The sequence below is a fragment of the Pleuronectes platessa genome, chromosome 22 (genome assembly GCF_947347685.1).
Source record: "Pleuronectes platessa chromosome 22, fPlePla1.1, whole genome shotgun sequence".
NCBI lineage: Eukaryota > Metazoa > Chordata > Actinopteri > Pleuronectiformes > Pleuronectidae > Pleuronectes > Pleuronectes platessa.
This window is the reverse complement of record NC_070647.1, coordinates 10,697,116-10,714,009: the sequence shown is the minus strand read 5'-3', so window position 1 is coordinate 10,714,009 and position 16,894 is coordinate 10,697,116. Positions and strand designations below refer to the sequence as shown.

General features: G+C 44.7%; 1 long non-coding RNA gene across 2 annotated transcripts in view; it reads right to left on the bottom strand.

The window, feature by feature from the left end:
* The window catches only part of LOC128429082 (uncharacterized), a 95,617-nt gene extending 79,571 nt beyond the window's left edge, over positions 1 to 16,046 (bottom strand). Inside the window, exons 1-3 of one of the 2 annotated variants that reach the window (XR_008333872.1) lie at positions 15,974 to 16,046; positions 15,791 to 15,841; positions 11,458 to 11,529 (exon numbers count right to left, since the gene is read on the bottom strand). This is a non-coding gene — a long non-coding RNA (uncharacterized LOC128429082). Of the gene's footprint in view, positions 1 to 11,457; positions 11,530 to 15,790; positions 15,842 to 15,930 lie in introns of both variants that reach the window. The other variant, XR_008333873.1, reaches the window with a different exon arrangement.
* Positions 16,047 to 16,894: the final 848 nt, after the last annotated feature.

The window sequence follows — 16,894 nt, the reverse complement described above, 5'->3', positions numbered from 1 at the left end:
AAAAGTCGATGCCTCTGCAGCAGGTATAGAGTCAGGACTGTGGGAGAGGTAACGAGAGGGCAGCCCAGCCTTTGAAGTAATTGACTAATACAGTAGCGGGTATTAAAGTCATTGAGTGCCAAAAGGGAGCAGGCAGCCGCTTGACCCTGAGCCACTTTGGACTAATCTAGCATTCAATCCAGCGTGTAATGACTGCTAGAGCTGTCAATCCTCTGGGCTCTCTTTCTGTCTCACACACGCTGACACACACACACACACACACACACACACATACACACACGCGTCTGAGCACACACACTCACATGAGCACTCCCATGTGCACACGCTGGCACATGCATATATATAAGCAAACATCTCATTCTCTCTGTGCCTTGAACAATGCAAGTCTTGCTGGACAGCTCGGTTCAGCCCCGGAACTGTGGGGGTGCAAAAGCCAACCGTGCACCCTCAGTTTAATATTTTGCACCCTCAGATGAAAGCTGAATAATAAATGGGGAGTCATTTAATTGTGGAACTCTTGCTGAGTGCACTCGGTGAAAAGGCGATGGAAATTATGCAGGTCTGAGGCATTGTCTTGTTCCACCCAGCTGGGCTTCGGTGCCTCGAACTGCGGCTCAACCACCTTAAGTCTGCTAGTGTTTGCTAATTGTCCAAATATCTTTATATTTGGGATATTTGAAGAATGGTCGGGGAGGCCGAAGCCGACCACAGGCGGCAACACGACCTCCACAGCTGCAGACACTATGAGGGCAGATCGTGTAAACAACAGTAATGTGAGCAGCAGCAAAGTCGTTATCATGTTAGTCTATCTGTTGCAAGCTTAGCACGTACGACCCTGAGGGGCGGTGCGAACGGATAGGCAAAGCCGGTAATAACCAGGGGCCCCCGAGCTGAGACCTCGAGAACAGCTGATGCATAGAAACCACAATCTTGTGAGAACACTTTAATTCACTAATCGGCTTCTTCCAAGAGACTGCAATGATACCACGTTCGGAAATCCCCTAAAGAGGACGAGCTTTCTGCCAGAAGATTTGTAATTTTAGAGGTTTGGTTAAAGACTAGAACATCTACCAAGTGTTTCTTGGAGGGGGTTTGGTTTGATGCGAGGCCCCCTAGACCCCTTTTTCTTAGGGCCCCCAAAGTCCCTTGAATAACTCCTGACAAACCCCAGGTCAATCTTGCCATTTGACCAAATCAGCCATAGACGAGTATAAAGTGGTTGAAATGTCTCACAGTTCCAGTGGAATCACAGGGTATCCACCGCCATCTTAACACGGCATAATGTACAATGGGGAAATTTGCTCTTGAAGACCTGAGGAATCTCCTCCTCCACTTCTGGGACTTCACCTAAAGGAGTGTTGGGTGCAGACGTCTGTTCATTATACAGTGGCTGAGATGAGCAATTCCACTTAACCTCTCCACCTGGCCTGGTGGAGGTGATCAATAGGTTTAATACACACTGTGAAATGTCCACGAGGGCCGGAAGGAGAGAACTTTCTAATTAAACTCATCAGTTGTGTCTCCTCCTAAATTGTTTGCTACAGCCACATCTTTTCAGTTTGGCTTTTATCACAGCTGAGCTTATTTTCTGTAATTTACTCAATTCTGTACAATTTGTGCACTTGTTTATTTTTTGCATTTTATGCTACTTTACACTTGTAATACACTGCATTTATCTCAATGTAGTTAATTTACTTTGATCTACCAACGTAATATGTTGAGTGTAATGTAGATTAAAGTACCTCAAAATATATACATTTAAAATGAGCTACCCCCAAAAACTCAGTCTCTTTATTTATGATACTCTTGGTCCATTTTCTAAATAATTTAAAGTTGAATATAAGTTAGATTTTGAATGTAGGACGCATACTTATTTTGGAGTGAGCACAAATTGCAGTAAAGCGATTCTTAATGTAAAAACTGTGCCATATAGAGAGCTTTGGTTATTTGATGCACAATATCATACTTACAGTAAAATTAAAAATAATCCAAATAATTTTATTGCAAGTTTTTGGTCATTTTGCGCCGAATAGTATCAGAAATCATAGAAAGATCCGGTGAACTCAAAATACTAACAAACCGTTCGAGGCAGCATGCTATAAGACATTTAATGAACACTCGTGCGACACTATGGGGCCTATAAGGAGTCCGTCAACCATCCACTGGCTTACCGCGGTGTCTGCAGCCCTATCACCGCACAACGACACCTGTCACACTCCCTGAGCACCGGCTTTAAAAACGGGGGGAAAAAAGAGAGAGAAAAGAAAGCGAGAGAAACAGAGGCACTTCACAACACTGTCACTGCCATTCATAATACGCATTGGCGTATAAAGAGGGCCATTAGGGGCCCCAACCTGGGAGCCATTAAATCATTTTAAATCATTGTAACATCCCATTAGTGTCAGTGGCGGGCCCACATAATAGACTGTATTAGAGGGATAACCACAAGACGCTCCAGTTGGACTGAGTCACCTGGGTCCTCTCTGCTCCGCTCTCGTCCCCATCCCAAGACCCTCACCTCCGTCCTGACGAGGCGAGGGGGTCACTAGTGGCTCGAAGTCATAAAGGACCTGAGCAGGGGGGGTTCTCCCCTGTGGGCTGCTTCTGTTTTGAATCACTGCTGCATAAGGAGACACAAAGATACCACGATGAATTAAGCATGATGCAGGTAGCCTGTAATAGGCCTATTATGCTGCCTTTGGCTTTGTCAAGAGGAAACAGGAGAATTCAACTTTGGTTGTCTTTGTCCACGGGGAGGAAGTCTGTCTCTGCTTTTGCTCTGCGTGTTCCAGCATGTGTGCGATAAGAAATGGAAGTAATAGTCTCAGAGACATCACTTAAGTAAATGAAACCGTGTGGATACAAAAAGCTTCCACATTCAATAACGACGAGTTCAGCCCACACACCAAATATGTTAAACTATCTTCAGGTTCATCCTTTCGGGAAATTCGCTCATTCGCATTTTTCTCAGATCTGAATGAGAAGATCAGTTCCACTCTTATGTCTAACGCTTAGCAAAAATAATGGAAACAGGTTAAACATTTAGCTGGCTTCTGAATAACTTCAAGTACAAATAATCTGGACATCACATACTCTAACTGAGTAACAACTAGTTATCTTTTTTTATTTAATGCATTGATCGATAGAGACATTTACTGACCTTGCAAAGAAATTGTCCAGGATGTATCTGCTATGTAAGATCACAACTTGTTGCTTTCCATTTCTTTCTGTGGAATGAGCAAACAAGATATTGCATGCTACTTTACTTCCTAAGCTACTTCAGAATATGTACTGAATATTTTTCTGAAAAAGGTGAAATGCCCAGAAAATGAGTATATGTGAGAAAACAGACAGAGAAGGCAAAGTTCTCAGCCAGCGAGTGGGTGTGTTGATGATGTTTCTAAAACGAAGAAAGTGGAAGAATACAAATATCGAAGGATGACAAAGAGTGGCCTTACGTGTAGAAGACGCTAATGAAGATTTCAACAAGTTAACGAGATTCAAGAGGACCGGTGTTGAGGTCCTGTAAATAGGAATATGTAATTACAGCAGCGTTCTTTATATGTGAAAGGCAAAGTCTAGAAAAAGCCTGGACCCAATATCATGTCTGAAAAAAAGGCTTGAGGGATGCAGCTCTGCTTTTTATCTTTCCATCTTTTTATCTGTCGACAGCAGGCTAGCTGTTCCCCTCTGCTAAGCTAAGTAATCCAACTCCATATTTAGCATAGAGACACAAGAGTGGTCCCAAAGCATCTGAGTATTAAGCGAATAAAATGATGGGCAGACACAGAGAGTGTGGTACAACATATTGTGTAACGCCCTGTGAACCTATCATCTGATTTCCACGATGACAAAGCAGGTTTGCTCATTAGAATCAATATTCAAGGTACAATTCAGTTCAACGTGATTAATGCTGTTATAAATCACACAGGTGACAGGGAGCCACGTAACAATACCAGCCCAAACTGAAAATATGTCAGGCTATTGTAAGCTTTGAGGAAAAGTCTGTGTGAAATATGCATCTCTTCACTTCTTTCTCTATTTTTCTCTGCCGAATGATAAATAGCCGGTTTGGGCGGACCCTCTGTGTGCCCTCGGAGTTCTTAAAGGAACAAAGCCATGATGAATGGATCAATGCCAGCGTTCCAGGAAAACAGTTCTTCCGGCTGATAAAAAAGATTTGCCAATGACAACTGGGGGACAACGTTGACCCAGAGAGTGGGTCTTTGGGGTACGCCCCCCCCCCCAGAGGAGCCCGGGTGATGGAGCTCGGATCACCATTAGGGGGAAGATTAAGTGGCCCCGGCTTCCTCTCACACTTAATTATACATGCAAGCCCCCTCTGTACGGCCCGCTGCAGCACCTCAGAAAATAGCAGAGTGCTCCTTTGTCTCAGCCACTGGCCGCCACTTTGATTGCGTATTGGCTGTCTCTACTGACAACCGCCGGGCACAGAAACAACTCCCATTGGCCGTGGTGTCAGGAAAGCAGAGAAGGAAGAGCTGGAGAGATAGAGTAAAGAGAAGAGAAAGAGAGAGTTGGGATAAGAGACAGACAGCGAAGGGGAAGATGTGCGTATTTAGTTTTCATTACACCGCGAGCTTGAAGAGGATGGGGGAGGAAAAAAATGTCCTTGTCAGAACGGGAGTCTCTGGAGGTGTCGGGAGGCGTGCGGGTGCCATCCGCCGACACTCAGCTGACAAATATGGAACCCCTCAAAATAGAGCGGTTCGTGCTTTAAAACAATGGCTTATGAATAGACAACAGGATCCGAGGAGGCTGCTAATAAACAAAATGATACCACTAGGGGCTGGAGAGGACAAGAGGGAGACGGGACAAGCCGAGACCAGCCTCTGTGATATGCTAACAACGTGACAGTCATCGTGTTAGCCCTAGCGGCCTGCTGGAAGTGGACTTCAGATACAAAGTGGGGCTTAATCTCTTTACCATGTTGTTGCAAATACTTTAAAGTTACAGATCAAAGGAGAGACAAGGGTGCAGCGCTTATGAGAATGATGACTTTCATCCCTGGCTCTCCGTGGTGGACAATTCCCAATCCATACCATATGCATCCAAGCAAAAAGTGTTTCAACATGTTGACAAGAGACAAAAAACATTTCTCCGAAGCAACAGCAGAAACATATCTACATATTAGAAGATGTTTTAAAGGGGAAAAAAATGGAACAGCGAACACACTTTTAAGATCGGGTTGCGCAAAGGACACTGTCAATAATTAATCTTGCAGGCAACTTAGCTTCAGTGTGCTCATCATGTTTTAAGAACATAACTGGAGATGCCGTTAATATGTAATGGGGCTGCAGAGATGCTTCTCACCCTCGAGCTTTCACGGAGGGGGGAGAAAGAAGAGGGGGGAGAAATCAACATTTATGTCCTGAGGCAACCTCGAATCAAACGCGTGCCGCCGCCGCTGCCAAATGTGGGGATGTTTAAAATGGATTATTTGGTGTTAGAGGGTTAATAGCTAATCAATACGTGTTCCAATGAGGTAGCAACTGTCTAATCCGCCTAATTACATACAGTACAAGACAGCTCGGGAAGGAAGAGGGGATTTAAATAGACAGTCACTGTAAAGAGTGGAAAGGTGTTAAATGATCTATATGTTGGGGGATTACAGCTATTCAGGAGCTTAATGAGTGTAACTCATTCATTTTTACAGCTACAATTTAAAACCTTAACTTCTGAAAACTCACAAAGTGAACGTTGTTTAAAATAAGTGTGTCACCAATGACGGCCTGATGAGCTGTGACATACAAAACCTACCGTTGACTCGACCTTCTTGGACATGGGCTGTATCATAAAGTTGGATAAGAATGAGAGCTGACATGTTATCTTAGCCACATTAGCTCAAATTGCTCTCAGGACTAAAATCAATAATCAAACTTGCTTTTTACTACTCAAGCGGACACAATGAAAAGCCCTGAGCACAGTGAAGGGGATGTTTGGTTTAGACTAAGAGGAAAGTTTGCAGGAAAACTTACGAGGCTGCGTTCACTTTTATTTAAAATACATTTGAGATTTTTCTGAGCAAAGTGGCTCTCTAAATGTTGAGAGGTTAACTAAGGCATGTCATTTTCAGAACATAAAATTCTATGCAATTATGCATTAACATTTATGCCCAAAAGCTATCTATTATTAAATATTATTTGAGAATGATGAGCTGAAAGTGACATTAATGGCAGTAACAAGATTGATATACTTGGACTTTCAAGTTAGACACTGGCAGGCAGGCAGGCACATGTGTGCACCCATGCACACACACATGCATGAACACACACACACGCACAAGTTTGTGCAGCTATCCCTATAAGGACTTTGCATTGACTGCCATCTGTGTCTAACTTAACACCAACCTTAACCAGAAACAGAAATGACAGTTTTGCTTCACCAGGTCCAGGCTTTGGTCCCAGTGAGGTCTACTGGTCCTGACAAGGTCAATCTTATGCTGGAAAAGGTCGTAAAGAGGTAACAAAAATAAGTAGAGACGCACACACACACACAGAAGAGCACAGAGTGAGATCCATACCTGTATAGTCACTGCGACAATGTAAAAGAGAAACTTAAATCATAATTCTATATTGAAATTGAAAGGGAAATATAAAGAATGCCAATCAAATATCTATTTTAGGGGATTTAGGGAATATGATTTGTGGGCGTAATTGTTTACATAATTCATAAGATGATGATGATCACATTACAGCACATAAATCAAACTGCTTTCATCATAATTTTAATCCGTGCTCACTGTTGTCTGAGCTTTATTTAATATGCATTATAATCATAAATCAAAGCATAAGCAACACTAATTTTGACACGCTGCAAGACTAATCGCTGTCTGAATTCTATCATCAAACACAAATGCATGTTCCCGTCTTAACCAGAGCCGGCGGAGGCGCCAGTGAAATCAATAGGAGAAAAATCAATTAGAATGTGTTTGCATGTATGGATTGACACCTTGAATCATCAGTGCTATTGATCCTCTCCACTGTGATCTTCATAAAACCCATTTGTTCCATCGAAAGTTTGCTCATGCAGCCAATACGTTGTTCTTTCTGCTTCCCCCCATTGCTTTGCATAAACAAGAGAAACGTGTGCATACAGAAAGGAAAAAAGACAAAAGTTGTTTTACAGTGGAAAAACTAATGTTTCTACTATTTCTACATTTCTAATATTGCTGTAAATTATACCAGTCAGACACGCTGAATGATGATCCAGTGATGAACCACCCCGCCCTAAAACAAAAGAGCCTTGATGAACATCCTTGTGACTGAACTGATTGCAGTTAATTATAAATTATGCAGTCACTGTGGGCCCACAAAAGAAGACATCCCCACTCTGCAGTCACATGTAATTACCAAAGTCGGGCACACTCCACTGTGTGTGATCCATCCCTGACAGCCGACGCTGACTGATGACCTTCCCGGGTAAAGACTCCCCTCAGGTGGGTCGCCGAGCGTGTGAGACACACCCACCCCCGCCAATCCCGCCCACCCTCCCTCTAAACTTCAGCGTCTCTCTACCTGGCCAGACAGCCACGTGATCAGAGTTATTGACAATCTGAATCATCAAGCCACCGCGGCGCTTCGGTCCCATCGTTCACAATCAAGGGGTTTATCACTCCGCGTTGCTACACCGGGTAAAAGAAATATGAGTCCCTGTCAGCGGGCGGCAGGAAGGGTTGGGCTTTGGAGGAAAAGAGGAAAAAGGACGAGAGGGGCTGATTTGACACAGCTCGCTTGGCTCGCCATAATTGCTCCGTCACTGTCAGTCCTTGAGAGGCCTTCTCGCCATACAATTTGGACACAATTACCAGCCGTTTACCAGTGGCCGTTATGCTCCCCTCTCCCGAACTCGCCCCCCCCCCCCATCCCACTCTCGTTCTCTCCCCCCGTTCGGCTGGTAGCTGGGATGTGCCATGCCTCATCAAACGCGGATGCGGCCCATTAATGAACACTGTTAGCATTTCTCTTAAACTTCTCCTGCCTCTAATAAACATGCAGTGTTCCATGAAGGAGCATTGCCATCCTCGTGACATGATATTTATTGTCCGCGCCGGTGGGGAGGGAGCGAGGGAGGATGAGAGGACAGAGGTGAGGGGCAGGCTGGTTAGAATGTGAAGAGATATATCAGGGACGAATGAGGGAGGGAGGGAGGGGAGGTGAGAAAAGACAGATGAAGAGGAAGAGACTGGAACATCTCTCTCTGCCTCCACACCATTAGCGGTCACCACCACTTTTTTTATGTATATATGAATTCACCCCAGAGGCTCATGGTTTTTTAGATGTGAATTTCCACAATAAACACATGACAAAGGACTGCGATGTCAGCACTCTGTCTGTCAGGCCGGATGAAGTCCTTATATGCACTGTTGAAAACAGATCCTTCAAAGAAAGAGAAGGATGAGAGGAGATTTAAATCAACATTTGAAATTATAATGCAAACATTTGCAAGACTGCTGAGTACCAGCAACAGCTTCACACTAAAAGATCTCAGACTGAACCAGAACCAAGGATAGAAACCATCCATATACAGGGAAGGGACATAGAAATGTTTTAAAGTGTAATACACAGGGTTGCGTTCAAATACTTCTTGTTGCCAAGGAAGGTTCCTTATACTTATAAGTGACCAATACGTCTTTCAATGGCTGCCATAGCAAGAGCTGTGAATTCTCTGCTTATCTCCTTTAGCATAGGAAACAACAGATCATCCTTCATGAAAGAGAAATTGCCTCTTATGTCCTTATTATATCATTACAACATTTCAGCTCTGTTTGTTTTAATAATATCATATATTTCTACTTCCTGTGAGTAACTGGTGGTTAAATTGTCTCTCTCAATGCACGATAACGATAATTAAGACCTATCTAAACATAGCTTCAACTTTTTAAGGCTCAACATTTTAGAATATCACAGTGTTGAAGTACAAAAAAGTTATTTAAATTTGCTTGCAAACATAACCGCGCACTTTCACAAAGACACACACTGGCTCACGTGACAAAGTCACGCTCAGCAGGCCCGCGATATCATTCCGCTGCACTTTGACACCTGTTATGTCGCTACTGCCAAACACAAGCAGGGCGAGAAACAGAGAGAGCACCAAAAAAAATAAAAAAGGCGTGAGCTGCCGAACGAACGAGAGACAAACAGCAGGCGAGGCACCTGTGGCGACCTAATGGCGTCTTTGTCCTCTAAAGAGCCTCTCATTTCCTCCTTTGGCCCCGGGGTGGCCGCTGTTACTGAATAGGGACGGGGGGGGTCACCATCTATCATTGTGCATCTGTTATGTGTGTTTTCTATCCTGAAGTAACAGCCAACAAATGAGGAAGGGGTGGTCACTACGGTCATATTCATGATACACACAAATATGAACATATTAGTCGTGAAAACTATTTTTTCCCTGGACAGACAACGAGAAAATAAAATCTGATGAAGAATCATTCGATCGGCCGTTATGCGTCTCTGAGGACGAAGGCCTCCACCATCAAGCACTCGCGCTCTCTCCTCACCTCTCAGACCTGTAAGACCCAATAAAGCCAAGTGCGACCGCAGTCAAAGGCGCAAAATGGCCGCTCATTAATAGCCTGCTGTCACAAGGGCCATTTATGACACAGAGAGAGAAAAACACAGTATTTGCTGTAAACGGTCAGAAGCTGAGAATGAGGCGCAGTGTGTTTGATATCAAAAAGATGTTATTGCCTTTGTAAAGCGTTTCAGAGTCTATTTGCATATAGCGTTAAAAGTCGGGAGCGGAAACAGCACAATGCTTTTTCTGTGCGTCTGTCTGTCTGTGGCGCTCTTTAAGAGCGAATAAAAAACAAAGGGATGAGAACTCAAACAGACCCACATACAGTTGCACACGCACAAGCTCATGGCACAAATAACTCCGGCAACAAAGTGAGACTTTTCATGTCTCTGTGGAGATACGAGCCGGCGTCGTATAGTGTTTGGTTGCTCACCGAATAAACTCATTAATTTGCTTAATTATGAAACTCCCTATCAATTTCTCCCCCTCTTACGGGGGAAATGCTCAGCGAAGCCAGGCAACAACATAACACGTTCGGAGGCTGTGTTCTCGCTATCGCGGTATAAACAAACAGAAAATACACCAGGGCTTGATTAAAGGCCTTTCTACATTACAGAGCCGGAGAGACAGGGAGAGAGTGGAGACAGTATTTGTTTCTCATGCTCGCAGATGAAATTGTTTCAGCTTGTTTTTGACAGCTACAGCTACAGATGTGCTGGCTATTACTGAGTGGGGAGGGGACTGGTTGTAATAATTAAAGCAGACCACTAGCCTGAATAAATTAATGCCTCCTGTGTGTGTGTGTGTGTGTGTGTGTGTGTGTGTGTGTGTGTGTACGACACGTTCAGACAGGCTTTGTTCGTCCTGATTACTTTTTTGTTTCTTGTACTGTTTGTATGCATATGTGGGCACGCATGTGTATCTGTGCAGGCGTGCGTGCATGCGTGTGTGAACAATTGACTGTATGATGAAAGTGATGCGTTTTGTATTGTCATGGGGGATCTGTTTGCTTCCCTCTTTTACCATTCTTATCTCATGAATACAAATTAAAAGTTTTTAAGCCCTTTTCTTTCGTCTTTTCTTGTCTAATTACTAAGAAATAAAGGTGAAGAAGAGCAGAGCTGCTTATTGCAGAAATGTGACAAACTCTTAGGCTCTGGCTTGTTCCTGCAAATATCCCTGCACTATATTCAACAGTGATCAGTAACACTGCATACTGCCAGGACTTCTAAAAAGCAGATTGACATTGTCATCGTATTTCATAACTTCTGCTAAGGACATTTAGTTTGAATCTTTGTTTGTTTGTGATCAGGATTGACCTCTATGGGACATAGAGGTCAATCATGCATTCATATGCGAATCTGTACGGACCAATTTCTCAAATATTTTCCAGTGTTCTTGTCTGAAAACAGCGTATAATCTGCATGTCCTCATGATCTAGTGGTCTCAAAGGCACACCATGTTATTACTCTATCATTTCTATTTATTTTATAGCCACCTATCGTCTCTCTGCTGTGTGTGTGTGTGTGTGTGTGTGTGTGTGTGTGTGTGTGTGTGTGTGTGTGTGTGTGTGTGTGTGTGTGTGTGTGTGTGTGTGTGTGTGTGTGTGTGTGTGTGTGTGTGTGTGTGTGTGTGTGTGTGTGTGTGTGTGTGTGTGTGTGTGTGTGTGTGTGTGTGTGTGTGTGTGTGTGTGTGTGTGTGTGTGTGTGTGTGTGTGTGTGTGTGTGTGTGTGTGTGTGTGTGGTGTGTGTGTGTGTGGTGTGTGTGTGTGTGTGTGTGTGTGTGTGTGTGTGTGTGTGTGTGTGTGTGTGTGTGTGTGTGTGTGTGTGTGTGTGTGTGTGTGTGTGTGTGTGTGTGTGTGTGTGTGTGTGTTGTGTGTGTGTGTGTGTGTGTGTGTGTGTGTGTGTGTGGTCTTACTTGTTGACAGTTCAGTCTTTGGGGAACATTTTTGGCCGGATCCTGACGACTGACGATCTGAAGGAGGAAGTCCTGGAACACACAGTGCAGACATGGTGTCAATGGAAATTTCATCAGCGTCTCTCTCTGTGGTTCAGCAACATCATTGTTGGCGTAAGAGTCACTTCATTTTATAATATTTATATTACTTTTCTGAACTTCTTTATGCACTAAAGTGCAACTGTGTTACATGACGCTTGCAGCTGAGCTTTTAAACACAAGCAAAGCTCAGTCTGACACATGTTCAGCCAAAATCTTTTCCCCTATGAAGCTATTACTCTGTGGTCCATTTAGAACAAGCTTCACCCATACTGGAGGAGTAGAGGAGCATTTACCCCTGATGTTGACAATGACAGCAGAGACCGGCTGAGTTGACGAGAAACGCACGTTGACACATATGCATGTGCTCAACTGCATATAGGCAGACTGCACAAAAACATCGCTAACTACACCCGTGGTTATTGGTATGTATGAGATACTCACTCACACACACACACACACACACACACACACACACACACACACACACACACACAGAGGGAGAGGGGTGAGGGAGTGTGTGTGGGGGGGCTATCGTCGGAGAGAGGGTAAATCCCATTATTTGGCCCTCATCCCAGAGTGTATTGAGAGTCAAGTAGGATGCATGTGGTAACCAGAATGAAATTACAGCTGTTGTGAGGCCGAGCGCCGCTAATGCACCCCCATTGTGTCCTCGAGTGCATCTAAATAAGAAGGGGTAAAAAGGCAGCCGGTGCTCGGACTGCTGCAGTGTGTGTGTTTTTGTGTGAGTGTGTGTGTGAGTGTGTGTGTGTGTGTGTGTGTGTGTGTGTGTGTGTGTGTGTGTGTGTGTGTGGCGGTAAATGGAGGCCCGCCTGTGATAGAGTGCTGTATTTAGGCTTGATGATGGGTAACCTGTAGGGACCACCTGATGCAGCTTTGTTGCACCCAGGTTTATGAGGTTGAGTGCAGGTGTTTGTGTGTATTTGCGTGTGTGTGTGTGTTTGTGAGTGTCTGTGTGTGGGGGGGGGGATATTATCTCTGTCCCGCTCACAAAAAAAAGAGGAAATGATTCACTGTTGGTGTGTACCTGTAGCTCGGAGCATGACAGCGTTACCTGACAAATGGGGTGAAAGCCCCTTGTGATAGTTTTTATCTGTAATAAGCCTGTATTCCACTGGTTGTCCGACACGGGCACAGAACTAGAAGTACAGGCTGTAGATCACAGGCTTTGAGGCGCGGGGGGGGGGGGGGGGGGGGGGGGGGGATAGGGGAGGGGGGCTGTAACAAAAATCCCGGACACCAAGTGGAGGGGGACGAAAAGAGAGAAGGTAAGGAGGTAGAGGAAACACTAAAACTGTCAGTTGAAGATGCAAAACAGAGATCCGGATCCATCCATTCTGAATGAGATATATTTGAAAGGTGGATATGAACAGTGAGGAGGAGGAGGAGGAGAAGTAGGAGGAGGAGGAGGACGCTCACTTACCCCTTAGACCCGGCAACGCTTAACCCTCTCACAACCCTGAACCCGCTCCACACCCCCTCCCCTCGCCTCCATGCAATCTCCGGTTCATCGGCGAAAGCTTTTACGTCGCAGTCAACAGTGCTTGTTTTTTTTATCCATTCATCCTCGGAGCTGTCCATCAGGCGCGGCGGGGACGGGGCTGATCTAAAACAGAGCCTCGCAACTCCTGACAGCCGGATATAGAGCCGTAACTCTGCGACGCTAACCTCCGCTGTTATTTGGCCCACAGAGAGAGACAGAGAGACAGAGAGAGAGAGAGAGAGAGAGAGAGAGGTGGAAAACACAGCCTAATGACAACTACAAACACAAATGCACCCTTTGTTCCGGCGCTACAGAACGCCAGACTTCAGTGGGGGGGGCGCTTTTAGCTTCCCCGGGCCCCAATCAAACTTAGACTTCAGAACATGGCCTCCGAAGAGAGGCGGGGGAGGCGAGCAAGGTGTGCGTCTCTTGCTAATAGCTGCTAGCATGATTCGCTTAAGCTGCTTATTTTCCCCGACATAAATAATGCATCCGGGCAGATGCACTTGACTTCGGTTGAATATGAATCGCTCGCGTGATTGACACCGGGGTTCGTCGAGCGCCGAGTTGATTCTACAGTCTCACCTTTGGAAATGGGCCTGTCTCATTTAATATCCCCTCTGTTAACATAATTGTGACAACCAGCACTGATTCATGCATGTGTCTGCGTAATATCCATGACAAAATTAGGCGGCTGTTTTTTTTTTAAAGGTGGTGGGGAGCAGGCGGGAGAGATTTTAGTCGAGTATCAAAGGGAGCTAGATCGTCTGCCTCCTGTTTAACAGCTAAGCCAAATGAAATCAGAAATAAGACGACTAGCTCCGCGTTAATTCTGGATACTTTCACAAGACTTACCCACCCACAAACCCTGCCCCCGCTTAGCCTCCTTTTTCTTTACAGTCATTGATTCCAATCAATCAACGCTAATTAAGCAGGCACCTATACACATATATGTCACATGCTAATAGGGTAATGATATGGGCATTTAGTTGCTGCTTTAATCTTTTGCTACTTGCAGCTAACACATAATGACACTCTCCACCCAGCCGGGGGAATATTTATACGAGGCCGCTGAGAGTGTGCGGACACACGTACACAGATTGCTACTTCACACCGGCTCACTGTATTAAACCTTATTTACAAGCCGACGGTGAGAACCATTACCGATACGGCGGCGGGGAAACCGCATTAGGTTCAATGGGCCAACAGCGTGTAATCCAAAACGATAAAAAGGTACGTTTGAGTAAATCTCACACACGCCGGAGAAAAAAAGCACACACGGCTCATCTGCAAACAGATGAACATCTCTGTGATACAAGATGCTCTCCCCCCCCCCACCCCTCCCATTCTGTCTCTTTTAAGACCATGGCGTATCAAGGAAGGAATGTTGCTCATTTCATTTTAATCCCCCCTCGGTGTTAAGGTGCTGGAGATAAATATATTGTCTAGCCGAACCCCACAGCCCTCCTCCCCATCCCCTGGAAAATTAGCACAGTGGAACTGCACAGTGTAGAAGTTACTGAGAGAGAGAGACTGCACTGAAGAGGCTGCGTAGAGAGATAGAGAGAGAGACAGAGAGAGACAGAGAGAGAGACAGAGAGAGAGAGAGAGAGAGAGAGAGAGAGGGACACAGAAATAGAGATACTGACAGAGAGAGATAGAGAGAGACACAGAGATAGAGAGAGCTAGAGAGAGATGGAGAGATAGATAGATAGATAGATAAACAGAGAATGATAGATAGATAGATAGATAGATAGATAGATAGATAGATAGATAGATAGATAGATAGATAGATAGATAGATAGAGCGATAGATGGATAGAGTTTTGTAACAGAATTGTTAATGTGATGTTAACTGAACCAGAAATAATTATATAGGAATAATGCTTCGTCTTATTATGTGTGGAATAGAAAGTTAAAGGATAAAATAAAAGCGTGCAGGTGAGCTGTGTGTCCTGGTGTAAAATTGCAGTAGTGCTGTTCCACTGTATTCTTCTCATTGCTTCTATTCATTTTTATCAGACAGGGCAGGGAGCCAAAAGTCATGAGTCGTTTCAAACTTGTGACGTCACAAATACACCGTACGCTCGTTCCCCTGCTGAGCCAGCAGGACGCCTCGGGCCAGTCTACTTTTTGTTCCTCCATGATAACGCTGTGGAGAGGTGCAGGAGGGAGAAGGAGCCTGGAATGGTTTCAGCAGGAAGTACCTTCACTAACTACGCTGAGTTGTTATGACTGACCAGGACCAACTGTGCAAGACAAGTTGGAGGACAAGAGCTCAGATTTACTCTAATTGAAATGAATAGTTCAATTCAGTGACGACAAACAATGTTGTTAGAAAGCCAGAGATTCTTATTTTAACTGAAATAATCACTGAAGTGAAAATGTTTACATCCGGCCGGCCGTTTGTCGTTTGTTTTATGATTTGAAATGATTTCACCAATCAATTGAATTTGATCTAAGGATGACATGTGGGCCAAAAAACCAAAACAGCATCCAAACAAAGGGCAGATTGAGAATTTTGTTATTCGTTTCTCTATTCATTGATTTCTCAGGATAGGATCTGGGATATCTCTGAAATTTGGTGAAGCATACAAACACAAATCTAGATCTAGTGACTTTGCATGTGGTTTCATTAGAGGACTGTTGTGCCTTGGGGGAGGGATGTGCTCTACTGAGTTCCATTAGATGTGCTTTTTTGTTCATGTTGTTAACTGTCATAGACTTTGACCACAGTAAAGTTTACACTTACCTCAACCTTAAGGGCTCAGGAACAGCATGAGGTCCAGACAGCGTCCTTATTCTGAAACATAGTCAAGGTAAAGACAGATTTTGATCTAATAGCTGTATAACGATTAATATCTATCGTGTAGAAAAAAGTTTTGAGTTTACAAAAGTATGATCAACCACAAGCTCTGTCCTTGCCAGCCCTCACTTGGCTCTTTGTTGCCGAATAACAACCTGCTCATCTCTTGTTCCTCCTCCTCCTCCTGTTGTGTGATCTGTAGAAAGAACCCAAGGTAAACTCGCTGCTGTTTGTAAGGGAGTTCTCTCTCTCTCCCTCCCTCCTCTACTCCCAAGCGATAATTATTTGATCTTGTTTAGTTCATTATTCATCTTGAGGGAGCCGGTTGTGACTTGTGGATAAATGCCATATGAAAGGCATTGTGCGCCGAGGATGCATCCTCCGCTTTTATCCCGGCTCCCAAAACAGATCAATTAGTAAAACTAAACAGTAAATTATTAATCGCGTTGCTTTGTGTCCCCGTTCCATCACCGGAAGAAAACAGTTCATTAGAGAGAGGGGAGCGGGAGGCGGGCAGGGGGGCGGCGGCGGCGTGATTGAGAGGGGCTTTAAACCGAGCTGATGCCGTGTGAACATTTGAAGAAAAAAGAGGAGAGAATTATCAAGCGTGTCCATCATTCCAGGTAACTTCCCCGACCGGTCCCCCACCTCACCTCCCACCGTCCCCCCGGCCCCTCCGAAAATGACGTGCGCTCGTAAAATGGGGTCAAGCAGCGGAGGGGTTCAATGTCACAGCCGTCACACGCGTCGCCCGTTGGGGTGCGTGTGATTAAAATAACACACTGGGATGTTTCATGTCATGGTGAGCAATCAGACCGTATTTGCAAAAAAATATTCAGATCAGATGAATTTTAATGAGGTGTACACTCGAGGGGGATACTGCTGCCGGAGTAGCGGGGATGGAAGGTGGAGGCAAGCCCGTCCCCTTATTTGCCAGAAGACAGCAAGGTACATAAACTTTCTCTTTTCTCCCCCCCCCTTCAACCCTCAGATGGAAAAAGAGAGAGAGACAGATCCAAATTCAGGGGTCCGCTCGGTGCTCAGATTGCT